This window comes from Mchenga conophoros, linkage group LG7 (assembly GCF_057382185.1).
Source record: "Mchenga conophoros isolate Kocher_MC1m ecotype Shallow Benthic linkage group LG7, M_conophoros_male_GT1.1, whole genome shotgun sequence".
NCBI lineage: Eukaryota > Metazoa > Chordata > Actinopteri > Cichliformes > Cichlidae > Mchenga > Mchenga conophoros.
The window spans coordinates 52,927,510-52,941,322 of NC_140532.1; positions in this window are offsets into that span (position 1 = coordinate 52,927,510).

Sequence of the window (13,813 nt, forward strand, 5' to 3'; positions counted from 1 at the left end):
TGAGCCAGTCATCTTATTTGGGAATGTTAACAAGTATTTGAGTCGCACATTTTAAGCATCAAGTTGCGAACAGTGTGTAGCACAGATGAGCAGAGATGCACACACACACACACACACACACACACACACACACACACACAAATACACACAGACTTCCTTTTAGGGGTCAGTGTTTATGTCAGTGTGCTGGGACTGCAGGGCTTGGTATGTCTGGAAACAAGGACAGACCTGCTACAGGATGTGAAGCGGGTGTGGTGCTCAAGTTTTTCTCAGTCTCCCACAGACCTTGGGACACATACAGGACGCGTACGACACACACGCACACAAAACCAGCTACGCGTGATTGGCTTGATTCGCTCCGACAAGAGAAAATAGACATAAAAAGCAATCTTGTGGGAGCCTTCGACTAAAAACTCCTTCATTCACAAACACAACCCACAAATAGTCCCCACAGTGCTTTCCCATCTTACTTATGCAGAGGTTAATGAACTTGTTTTGAATTCCTTCACCTACTTGACAGGAACTACATTCCGAGCCTTGAAAATAGCGGCTGAAACAAAGAGAGGAAGTGATGTGAGAGCACTTCCTATCGACTCCCTTCTGAATTTATCTCAGTCCTGCAGACTCGCCTCCCACTTGGCCCCACCCTAAAAAAGGTTAAGACAAAAAAAAAAAAGCATACAGATATCTGAGCACCTCAGCACGGTTCACCCCGCCATTTGAGATCCAGCAAAACAAAATCTTCCAATTGTTCCCGGTCTTTGATCCCCCTGGTCCCGAGCCTTCACTCATTCTTTCAGTCAAGGTCAGTCTGGTTGGGATTATCCACCCCGGCTGGCCCAGACTTAATGTTTTTTAGTCAATTCCCTTAACTTAAAATAAATGTAGATGTATTGGCGGCGAAATGAGCAGGATACATCTGTAACAAGCGTTAGGGTGTATTTTGCGCTTGATTCAATATAAACCTGCTGTGAACTCTGACCTCTGATTCATGTGGCATTCTGCCTCGGGGCCTGTGGCAGAAAGAAAATATCCTTGAGTGCAGAAGGTGGGTGTCTCGTTCGGGTTCCCTGCTCAAAAAGTCTGCACTTTTGCCTTGAATGTTTATTCTGTCACGATTCATTTGGATGTGACAAATGGTCACCGTGTAATCCACTTCTTTTTTCATAAATATGCAAAACCCATAATTTACAATTTTCCTGCACTGTACAGGTACGTATGACTGACTCGAGAGCATATTTGCCACGAGATAAATGTCTAAACGTGGCTTTAATAAGCACACAGCTAGAGTTCAATTTCATAAAAAATCATTAAGCAGGGCTATACGGTAGCATGAGGCTTTTAATGTTGATGTAATGGTTCTGTAGGCAACATTAGAGAAGGGAATTAGGGGTGAGAGACAGGAAGCGTCATTTAGTTACTGGCTCAATCTGCAGAAACAGATCTTCCGGTCAGCCGGCGCTTCCCTGTGTTAACACTACAACAATATATGAGTCACATTGCAGGCTGATAGATGAGGAGATGAACAGGAGGGAAGGGTGGACTGCAACGGAGATAAAAGCCTAACAAAACCGTGCAGTAGTAGAAGTAGAAATCTATTGTGTGCAAGACAGATAGACAAAGAGGGTGGTCGGTTTGGCCAGCAGCATTAAAATGGGTAAGCTGGCTGTTCAGCTAACAGTGAAAATGGTGTAAAATGAATACCTTCTGTTGTGATTTGTGCGAGAGGAAAGCTCTGCGCTTAGGGTTTTGCGTCAAGATGAGGTTTAGTGTCAAGGCCGCCAGAGAGTGAAAGATGAATTACATACACAGCACTCCGTCTTCAATTCACCGTGGATATGCCGTGACCCTGTTACCAGTTGAGTTTTTTTTAAAGTAACTCAAGAAAAATAAATCTAGTCTTGCCTCGACTATACTTGGTCAGTATTAAGTTGCATTCAGGGACACAAAACAAGCCCGATCACTTGATTTCCTGCAACCTGCTGATGCTGATATTCTTTCTCTCAACCTCATCTCCACTCTCAGTCACTGGCACCATCTGCAGCATTTCCCAGCATGTAATATAGACATATTATTTAACAAAACAAAAAACAAAAACCCCCACATGTAGTAATGAAAAATCTAATAAAGTGTTGAAATCCCATACAGGGAAAATCCCCTCGGTTCTGTCATGTTTGCACACAGGCACACACGCTAATACGGGTTCACGTTTCTCTCTGTCTGTATGAATGCGTGTTGGACTTTCTGAGTAGAAGTAAGATTTAAAGACTGCTAAATATAATGACGACCCATGCCCCCCTCCCCCAAATCTTGCTCCTAGCCAAAGGAAAAATCTGAGGTTCCCACCTTTAACAATCCTCTGCAGGCCCATCTGTCTTTCTTAAGAGCCTGTCAGTCAGTGCTGTGGGATTTATCAGGTTGATAAATGGGCCAGCTCTCACATGGAAAGGCGCCATCCGAGGCTACCGGTCATAAAGTGGCTTAACGTGATTTTGGATGTCACCATCAAACAGCTGCTTGTCTCCAAATTTGTTCACACTACTGCCTTAAAAAATTGATATTTGTTTGGTTTTCAATCCAAACTGGTTTTAATTGACCAGACAAGTTGTGCAGTCTGACAAATTCTATATTTGAATTACCAATAACAATAAAGAAGGAACTGCTGGCTTCCCTGAGATTTTTATTTTTTCTGGGGCAGTGAACACATCGCTTTTCTGCCACACATGGCCAACGAAGATCTGGGTTAAAATTCAGTCTGCTTTTGTTCACAGACATTGCTTTTGTAAGGTTTAACAAAACCTGGATAAGACTGGGAAGAGGGGAAAAGGTCTGCACACTGCGTGGCTCCAGTTTATCTAAACATCCTTTAAAGGCAATGGGATCTTCTTCGGGCATATCTGACGACTGCAACAAAGACAAATTGTGTGTAGACCTTTTCCCCGCTTTGTAACTGCTATTTTCGGTCTTAAACCCAAACCTTTTTACGTGGATACACACAATATTTTGCTCTTTTTCAAAGGTTTGTGGTTCTGAAACTTGAAGTTGCTGTTTACCTGTTAAAGCAGAAGCTACAACCACAATTGCTTTGCTGCATATTTAAAACACATTATCAGTTAACATCTCACAGATGTGTTCACTCAAAATTTTGTGACTTGCCAGATGTGTTTGGATAAGGTTGAGCCGTTGTCTCTATATGAAGTGAATCCTTTGCACAAAAACATTCCTTTCTTCTGTGTATGCAGAATTTTTGTTTTTCCATGGATGGGGTGTGGGTGGCAGCACATCACTGCAGTGACCAGGGGCAAACAAACACACACTTGTACACATGGTGTCTGGCTATTGATCATCAGCCTGACTACTAGCAGCTCTTATCAGCGTGTTGGCCCGGCTTGGTCGGCTGTCTGCACTGGCTCACTTTCTCAGTTCAACCAGCTCTCTGTGTTTATCAGTTTGCGTGTGCATACTCTGTGTGTGGGAGAGTAAAGGAGGAGTCGAAGAGCAAAGGAGGGAGAGTAAGTAAATGAGTAGCGAGGTATAAAGGTTGCAGATGGCTTCAGCAACCTTTCGCTCTCCGTCTTTGTCGGGACACTTGAAGCAATGAAGTGTTATCTCACAGCTGAACTGCCTATTGAAGCTCCAAGTGTCCTTTCAAGGCTTTTAGCAGGAGAATAATGAACTATGTGTGTGGAGGTGCATCTGTTTCCTCTCTAGTTTTCCTACTTCATTTAATGCTTTTTTAAAATTGTTTTTTGTTATATTTTTCAAATACATGTTACACATTACTTTAAAAAAAAACTACATATATATATGAATTTGTAATTAGAATTTAAATCGACAAAATTCTAAAGTATTTTATATTTAATCAGTCACATAATGTTATAATTTTTCATTTGCATTTTGCTATTTTATTTGTATTTTTTATTTTTGCTAGCTCAGCCAGAGTTAAGCTGAAGACATCTTGGTTGGTGGTGTAAGATTAGCACATCAGGCCTCAGACGGTTACAGATTAACTGACTAAGGCAGCACTGATATAGTATGCAAACACTTACCTTTTAGCCCTTCTGGTAAACAAAGAGCAATATTTGTTTGGGGTTTTGTTTCTGGATGATCCTTCATGCTTTTGTGGGGCTCCGCTATCTCTCATGGGATATAGCTTCTCTTTAGCAGCTAATTGCGCTTTTATGTTCACCAGCTCCTCACTACATCTGTCTAGCGGTAGTGAGGCCAAAGAGCTACCTGCTAAATGAAAAGAGCATTGATACGAGTTGTGAAAGGAACAAAAACAGGAAAGAAGCCTATAGGAAATCACAGCCTGGTGATAACGCTGCAAGGACACTTTTTACAGGTTTAGGTTTATCAACACCAGTGTTGGGCAAGTTACTTTGAAAAGGTAATTAATTATAGTTACTAGTTACTTCTTCAAAAAAGTAACTGAGTTAGTAACTGAGTTACAATATTTTAAAAGTAATTAATTACTTGATAAGTAACTATTGTGTTACTTAAAAAAAAAACGTTTAACCCTCTGGGGTCCAGGGTATAATTGGCCATTTTTAACTACTTTGGATTTTCCCTCCACATTTTCCCTTTAAAAACTATTTACTTTGCCTTGTTTGGTTTCATCCTTTTCAGCACAACCTCACGTGTCTGAATTTATAGTTATGTTTTCATTTTGACATACTGTATTAACACAATTGATCTAAAATCAGAGTAGAAAAAAGTTATATTTTTTACTGTAGCAACCACAAACATGTTTAATGAATCATATTTCATACTTGTAACGCCGTTATTCCCATCACTGATCAACACTCACTGCAAATGCTCTATATTTAGCATTTAGGTAAACGCCAACAAGCTAACAGGCTCTTCAGCTAACACGCTAACAGACTGATATTTATGATGCTACTTTAGCTGCTGAAAGATATAGCAGGCATTTTGCCTCATCACAGAAATAGCACAGTCGTAACATGTATTGGATAACTACTGATATGAAACTCAGTCATCCTTAAGGTTATTCATTACACCTGAGCCTGTACTGACGTGGCAAGTCAATACAACTGCATAAAGCCCAAGTGTTGCTGATTATAATAGGAATGTAAATTTAGGCATAAACCAAAGTCTGGAAGTTAATCTCTATCATTAAGGATAGAGTTTAAATTTTTTAAAGGCTCAGTAAATATATTCCAGTACAGTCTGGATGTTAATGAAGCACAAGTGTTAGTGAAACAGACATCAAATTTTGTTAATTTGTTTTCATAGACAGGATTTGTGTTTTCTATTTTCAAGAAGACACAAAAAGGTTGCAGCACAGTTTTGTAGCAATCTGTCAAGTAGATTTTTAATTTAAAGCAAGACTGTAAACCTTCCAGTGGCACTGAAGGAAGAGTCAGGAGCTCAGATCAGTTTGATTTATGATCTGGGCAAAATCTCACGATATACCACCCAGTAGCTGTATGTATATTTCAGCCTGCATCAAAGCTGTAGAATCACTGACTTGTCAGCCTAACAGTGTCATCACCAGAGACATGCCACCAGCATAAGTAACATAAAAATATTTCTGATGCTTCAAATATGTTTCCCACTGATGATAAACTTGAACATGGAAAAGGCTTCTTTGGTTAGGTGTACTCGCCAGTTCCCTTCTGTCGTAGCTTGTATAGAACAGCTGATGGAACAGGTGGGTGTAAAAACTAACCTCTTGCTTGTTTGTTTCTCACCACCACCCACCGTTGCTGCCTCAGTTCATTTATTTTCACTTTCCTCGTTTCATCCCTCACCTGCTCCGTGTGTGACAAGTTGTTTGCGAGCTTGTTTTACAGCTGGGAGTCACACATGGCAGCGATAGATTTCACTACTATTTCTGATCTGGTAGGACTTTGATGTTATTCAGTAGTACTGCAAGTTCTTACGTAAACAAGTGGAGATGACACACTCTGTATTGTGAGGAGATCGGTTGTGTACAGATTCTGCTCCGGCCGTTGTTGGACACCTGTTTGAATAGTGTGATCCAACAATTCAGTCTGTGTTTGTTTAGCTATTAGACCTGAAGGACGCTGACTCATTTACACACCAAAGCAAGCATAACTGAATAGACCAGTTACTCTGAAGGTGAAAACAGTCTTTTTGTTCTCAGCTGCCCTCTTGAAGCTCTGAGTTGTTAAGTTTGTATATATGAGCCTAAAGCTCCCAGAAGACTAGATTCATTAAAAGCAAATACATTTATCTGCTTTATCGTTCCTTGTCACATACTGTAGCGCTGAAACTTGCCATTGTTTATGTTTTATATGCTTCCAATGTCGTTCCTTGTGTTTTTCTAAGATGGTTATAGCGAAATGATTTATTCGGGCATTTAAAAAATAACAGCACCACCGTTCAGCTCCAGTGCTTCTGCAGATGTTAATGGAGTGAATTGATTGAACCCAGTTTTTAGAGCTGTGTACATCCTGGGATTCAAAGTGAGTAATTTTCTTCCTGTGTGTGATTTTTTTTTTTAAATGAAGGTATGTAATGACCCTTAAATTGAGTTAGAAAGTTACATTTATTTCTTTCATTCTTAGTTTTGTTTCTCGTTGGTTTTCTCTTTGGTCGTTCCCATACACAGTTTACAGGTTTGTTTTAAAACGGTACTAAATTGATGCATGTAGCTCTCCATTCAACCAAGTATGTTTACATTTTTATCAGCTTATTAGTTCCTGGCAGGTTATCGGGCTCGTTTTCTACATTTGGTCTGTTGTAATCAGCTCCACTGATTACATCTATCCACAGAGGACCTTTCAACATGACACGGCCACATGTTTTTCACTATACTACACTTTACAAAATAAGATAAACAAACAAACAAAAACAAAACTATGTGGGTCGATGTAGATAAGATATATTTTATTTACCCATATTTTGTAATTTTAAAAAGAGCCTAGCAGAGGAGTACTATAGCTCAATATAATAGAAGACAGTATGATAGAAGGTAACAACTACTGTGAAATTGATGTACAAAATAAAGTAAAACAAGTAGAAATATAAATAAAAGAAACCACATCCACATTACAAGGAGCTGCTCAGCCATGGAAACCGATGCCTTATAAAGCATACAAAATGCATTGTTTAAAATATTTCACCTTTAGAACGATCCATTTATTTAAATTGTTTATTTTCCTTCTGCAGAGTCGCTTGTAATTTAGATTTTACACACGTTTTTTTCATCGCTAAGTGACTTTCCATGCACAGCATCAGATAAATGCGTTCATTTGATTTTGCTGTTATTCATTAAAGCAAACAACCTTTTGTTCAGATTGTGTACCTCAATTCTTTTGTTCTCTATTACGGCAAAATGCAAACCATTTTTGTATGCATTTCGTTTTGTGTTGTCTTACTGGCTGATTTGTAAGTCTGAGCAACTAGCTATGCAAAATAAAAAAATTAAAAATGTAATATGTTATATAAATACAGACTCCTTCAAATAAATCTTTTGGTTACGTTTTTGATTGCTTAATTGACGGCCTTATTTGACGTTTGGTATTTGCATGAAGAAAAGAAAACACTAAAATGGACTGTTGTGTTGGACTGTTGGACTGTTGTGTTATAAAATGCATTTATGCTTTATGTGTGTAAGGTGTTTATTTTACACATATCAAAAATAAAACTAAGAAAGACATTTGGTGGTTTTACTGTTAAATTACATTAGCAAAGACTAACTAGCTCTTCCATCACTCCCTTTCCTTGATCTGAGAGTCCGGGTGCCAGGATCGTTCACCACCTAAAAGAGGAAGGCTGAGGCGGATGTTGGATATGAAATCACTTCCTGCTCGGGGTCTGAATATAGTCGTGATTCGGTAAAGAGAGGATGTTTACATATTGGGCTGCTGGCCTGACACAATAGGAACAGCTCAGAGCATCTTTGTGGCATGACGGCAAGCATTGTTGTGCAGAAATGTTCTTTCTCTCTCAGTCTCAGAGTAAAGTTCCACTTAGTCCTTATTGTCCTGCTGCATGCTGGGATATGTGTGTTCCTATTTTGCTAGGAAAAATGTAGCTTTCTGGAGGCTGATGCCTCAGAGGATGAACATTGCCTTTCACTATTTCTGTTTATCTACTTGTTGTGCGCCATGTTTGTCAGAATTTTTCCTTGAGGGTCGACTGTGAGAGGTTTTTGCTTATCTTTAGTGATGTTCGTATCTACGCCAGGATGAAGCTAATTTCGGTTTATCGTGAAATAATTATTCATTCATTGCAGCTTGAAAATATTTGCAAGCCAACAGAAAACCCAGCTCACTCCTGCAGGGATCCAGAGAATAATGTCACACATATGGTGCAGTAGTACAAGCCTGAGAGCAGGTGTTCCATGTTATCTGTGGAGAATTGACTCTGCTCTCCTGGCTCATTCACGTTTCTCTGTGAGCTGCTCAGTTTATATATGAACATGAAATGTGGACGGAAGAAGACACACACAGACACAGTTGGTTTGAGTTTGAGTGTTTTGGGTGATTTTTTTCCCATATTTTAATGTATCGAGGAAAGCAAAACAAGACCCCAGCAGGTGACTGCCATACATCACAGCACCAAGGCAAGAGATGTAATCTATAATAACAGTGATGTTAGCATCAGCAAAGGAAGATGTCATGTTAGGTCATTTGATGTTTGCTTTTTTTAAATTTTTATTTCTTTTTTTTTAAATTTTTAACTATGTTGTCTGAACCTCTGAAAACATTACAATGTCAAATCTTAAGTAGGTCGACCACTGAAACCAGTGGTTTTAACTGTTAAAAAACCCTCAATCCAATTACTCTCTTTCATTTAGTCTACTTGCTAAAAATGTTCATATTTCATAATTCATTCTTAAAACTGATAATAAAGTGCACTTTCAGTAATGCTTACGTTTTTCACATTAAGGAAATCTAATGTCATTACTGCCGTAAATCACCAAAACTATCTTTTCAAACCATCTTTTCATGTATTTCACATTAGTGTGGACCACTGTGAAGTAAAAGACAAAAAACAAACAGGAGATCCTCGGTTATTTAATGTTTTATCTATCGACAAAGGAGGACATTTTCTGTAATGTCTGTCTCTGTAGGTTGTAAAGTGACGATGACTCAAACTCTTTTGGCAACCAATCTCGTGATGCAATCTATTCTTAAAGATTTAAACGTTACACTTCCTGCTGTAAAATGCACTCACTAATCACCTAATGCTAGCCTGGCTGTGGAGGCCTGTCATGTTCAAGAAAACAGTTTGAGATGATTTGAGCTTTTTGATATAGTGTGTTAGCCTGCTGGAAGGACCCATCAGAAGATGGGTACTCCGTGGTCATAAAGGGATACAAAAACACTACTGATTAATTGTAGTGTTTAAACAGTTTCCAGCTTGTACTAGAGGGCCGGAAATGTGTCATAAGAATATCCCCCCATACCATTATGGTATTAGTTTAGCAGGATGGAGCCATGCTTTCATGTTGTTTATGCCAAATTCTCACCGTACTGTCCAAATGTTAAAGCAGAAAGTAGTTGATCAGTAGTAGCTCATCAGACCAGGCAACATTTTTCCATTCTTCTAGTGGCTCAAGAGTTGGGAGTTCGCCTTGTAATCGGAAGGTTGCCGGTTCGAGCCCCGGCTCCGACAGTCTCGATCGTTGTGTCCTTGGGCAAAACACTTTACCCGTTGTGGTCAGAGGGCCCGGTGGTGCCAGTGTCCGGCAGCCTCGCCTCTGCCATTACGCCCCAGGGTGGCTGTGGCTACAATGTAGCTTGCCATCACCAGTGTGTGAATGTATGGGTGGATGACTGGATATGTAAAGCGCTTTGGGGTCCTTAGGGACTAGTAAAGCGCTATACAAATACAGGCCATTTAGTGCTCATCTTCTGTTAGTCTTTGTAGTTGTAGCCTCAGTTTAAGCTAACGGTTTGACAGTTTGGTGTTTGACATCCTTGGCATATACTGTGAATACTGTCTGTCAACTTTTAAAAATCCAGTTTTATCCCTTGCAATACACCCATCAAATCTGATGCAATTTTTATTCTTAGCATTCTGATCATAACATAAAACGCAAGTATCTACGATCTGTGCACAGAGTTTGTGTGGCTTAGATTTTTGACTTTTGGCTTATTCTACACTGTTTGCCCATTTTACTTACCAAATTCATCACTGTGTTAAAACTAAATTCAGCTCCCTAAGTAAGGATTAATCGTATTCTTCTAAATTTATTTATTATTTTTGAGATCAGGGTGGATAATCTCAATTTATTTTAAGAGCAAGCAGTGCCATTAATCTTTCCAATAGTAGTGAGTAGAGGTCAGGATCAAGGTATTTGTGCCGGTCCAGGAAAAAGCAGCAAACCCTGCAACAGCACACTAGGAATGAGGAATGTTTAGCCTGTAGAGGGAGCTGTAATCTACACAAACTCTCACATACAAGTCTCCAGATAAGCATGTAGCTGATCATTGGTGAGCTGCCTGTCCTGCAGCACCACCATCAGGTGGAAGAAACTGCAAAGAGGCAGTCTGCACTCTTTTCAGCATATCATCGATCAGTTTTGTGGAAATTATTTGAAAGAGATGTTTTAATAAATGCTTTGGCATCACCAGCAATACAAAATACAATCCTTCTGAGGATTTTACTTACAATTTAGCCAAAAAGCATGTTCATTAAATTGCATTTTTCCTTGATTAATCAGCAAAAACAGATGATGTTGCTTAGCTCTGAGCTCTCATGTAGAACACATTGGCAATCAAAATGTGTTACACAGACTTTTAAAATAAACTGTTCTACTTTTGAGTGGATTTATTCCAGTGTCTGATTATCATGATGCAATAAATGCGGCTCTAAGTGCCCACTACGCGTGACTCATTTTTTTGGTATTGCAGATCCCATGTCTATTTTTGTTTCCCCTTCTGTTTCTCCTCTAGTTTCCATTATCACACACTGCAACATGAAAGCGGTGAACCCCTCGTGGTGGCGGTAAGCCTGATTTTCTCACTGTTCACTTCACAAGAATTTGCTTTCAGCCGGGTTCGATTCTTTAAGTTCAGCCACAGCTATCGCTGTGAGGGGGGTTAAGGCGAGGGTTAGATGAGGTGAAAAGAGAGGGGAGTGGGGGGTCAGTGTGAGGTTGCAGTAGTGCTATTTACAGTGGGATTAGAGGTTGACCCGTCTCCTCTGTTCTTCCCTCTGAAGCTCTGATGCTTTGGGGGACAGAACAACAGCACCCATGAGAAACTGGTGGGAATAAAAGAGGAGAAAGGACTTCTAATCTGTTACTAACTGGTAACAGCAAAGTTATTTTAAAACTAGTCATATATTTTTACTCTGCAAAGTTATTCTTTCTCACTTGATGGCTGTTGAGAAGGTGCCCGATTTGTCAAGCGCTGGAGTCAGTGAGGGGAAATCCTGTAGCACAGCAAACATAATGAATACAGTCATAGTTAAAGAAGCCCTATCTAAACTTGGTAAAGTGCTCTCAACCCACCTCCACCAAGGCCAGTGTGCTATTACTTTTAAAAGCATCTTAATCTAAATAGATTTGTTCAATGGAAGTAGCACAGGTTAACCTCTGGTTAATTTAGCTTGTTTAGCAATTGTTGCAGTATTAGGAGCACATTTATATCAATTTATGAAAGGCAGCCCTCTCACAGTTGACTACCTTGAAGGACGTTTGCAGCTGATCTGCAGAATCAGGGAACTCTTAGTGTTTCCTGTCAAGTTAATTGATAAAAACAAGGAAAGCAGCACAAATATATCGTTGTTACATGTTAATTTTCCAGCTGTTGTGCTGGTAAACACAAATGATCTATCCACCATAAATCCCACGTGTGGTCCAACTAGACCCCACAGTGGAGCTAGTCCTGGTTTTGCTGGTTAGTTTAACTTTTTGGGATAATTATATTATTTCTTTCTATTTTTGCCTATGCATGCACATCCCACAGTGGATTTTAAGTCATATTTTAAAATTTGTCTTAAACCAGTAAATAATTTTAGATTCAAAGGGTTTTACAGAGGTATTGCATTTACTGTTTGGGAGTTCCACTCGAAATGACGTAACTGCAGAGCTGCTTGACAGGCAGCTTCAAGGCCACGCAGGGTCTGTTTTCTCAATATTTCATCACAAGCAGATAACAGATCTGGAGAAAGATGTGGAGGTGAATCCAATTGTCAAACTGGAGGCTATCGTTCTGCTTATTTATTTATTTTTTCATCTGTTCATTATTATAAATACCCTTAATCAGTTATGTTTGCACATCTGAAAGCTGCAATAACAATAACGATTGTTAATATACCAGCAGAGTAAAAACATATTGTGACCATTTTAAAATTAAGCTGCAAAAAATGATCCAGGTTACACTCTTCCCAATCAGGCCTTGCACTAGTTGTCTTAACGTGCTAAAAAAAGTTTATGTCAAGCTGAGGCAGGAGGCGACCTTATAGGACATGAAATTTACATTATCTGCACATTATTTAAGCAGGTAAAATCACATCACATAGTCATCACAATGCAGAAATACCAAGAATGGAATAGTGGCAAATATATGTTAGAATATATGTTTATATGATAGGGAAAAAACCCAGTAATGGTGGAAAATAGCTAGTTCACTCATGAATTTCACTTTATGTTATGACATCTAGACACATTTTTGAGACATTTAAAGATGATAAAATGGTTAGGGCTAGGAAGCACCCTAACTGTGGTCTATCTTTAGCAAGATTTGAATTCATAATTTAAGCCCATAAACATGTCCTTCTTTGCTTTGTGATTTGAGGAAACACAACATCAGGAGAAGGAAACTAAACTGACTGCTTGGAAGACGAAAAGACTGACAGGGAAGGACAGATGAAAGTATGCAGAACAGGGGCACAGAGGTAATCCAGAACTGAGAAACAGAATAAAAGTGTAGGATATATGAGAGAGAGAGAGAGAGAGAGAGAGAGACCAAGTCAAAGCAGTGATGCCTCACACTGGTTTAGGATAAACTTTGAAATGGATATTTACACAGAGTGAAAGTTGCTTATATAAACTTTTATTAAAATGGATCTGGAAACCCATCTTTTAACATTTAATGTGAAGACGTGGCATCAAATTCCTTATCTTTCTGTAGTTCACTGCTCTTCCTGCTCCCAGAATAGCTAACAAGCCAATCTAAACATCTATTTAAGCAACATAATTTATATAGATAGAATCATTATTTACAGCAGAAAAAAATACTTAACTTTATTGAACATTGTCTTTCTCTCCCAGGTCCTTGTTAATAAATTATTTAATATTTATTCTATTTTGAGTGTTAATTTCTTGAAGGAAGAATATGTTGGTTTAAAAGACCCATTTCCTACTTAAAAGGAGTAGAACTGGCAACAATCCTTACTGATGAACTAACCCTAGACAGAGATGTAATTGATTGTCTTACCATTATTTGGGCTTTTATTTGAAATATGATCAGTTTATTTTAATGAAAAGGCCAGATAGGTTTAAATTTGTTGTAATTAGACCATTACATAGTCAACCTTTGTTTGATTCAGATGCCTTAGATGGTCATAGACCAATTTCTCACCTTTTTTTAATTGCAAAAATTCACGAGTTGTTTTGAAACAGCTTTGCGATCACATCAATGGTTTATTTGAAGACTTCCAGCCACGGTTTAACATTCTAATTACACGACTGCCTTAACTCTACATTAAATTGATTAATAGACTCAACTGGCCTATCTCAAATTCTAAATGAGCCCACCCATCATCTTAATCACACTCTCAGTCTTGTCATGACACATGGTAGAGAAATGGAAATCCTTCCTTTGTCTAAGAATTTCTTAATAACCTATTATCAGACTTTTCTGAA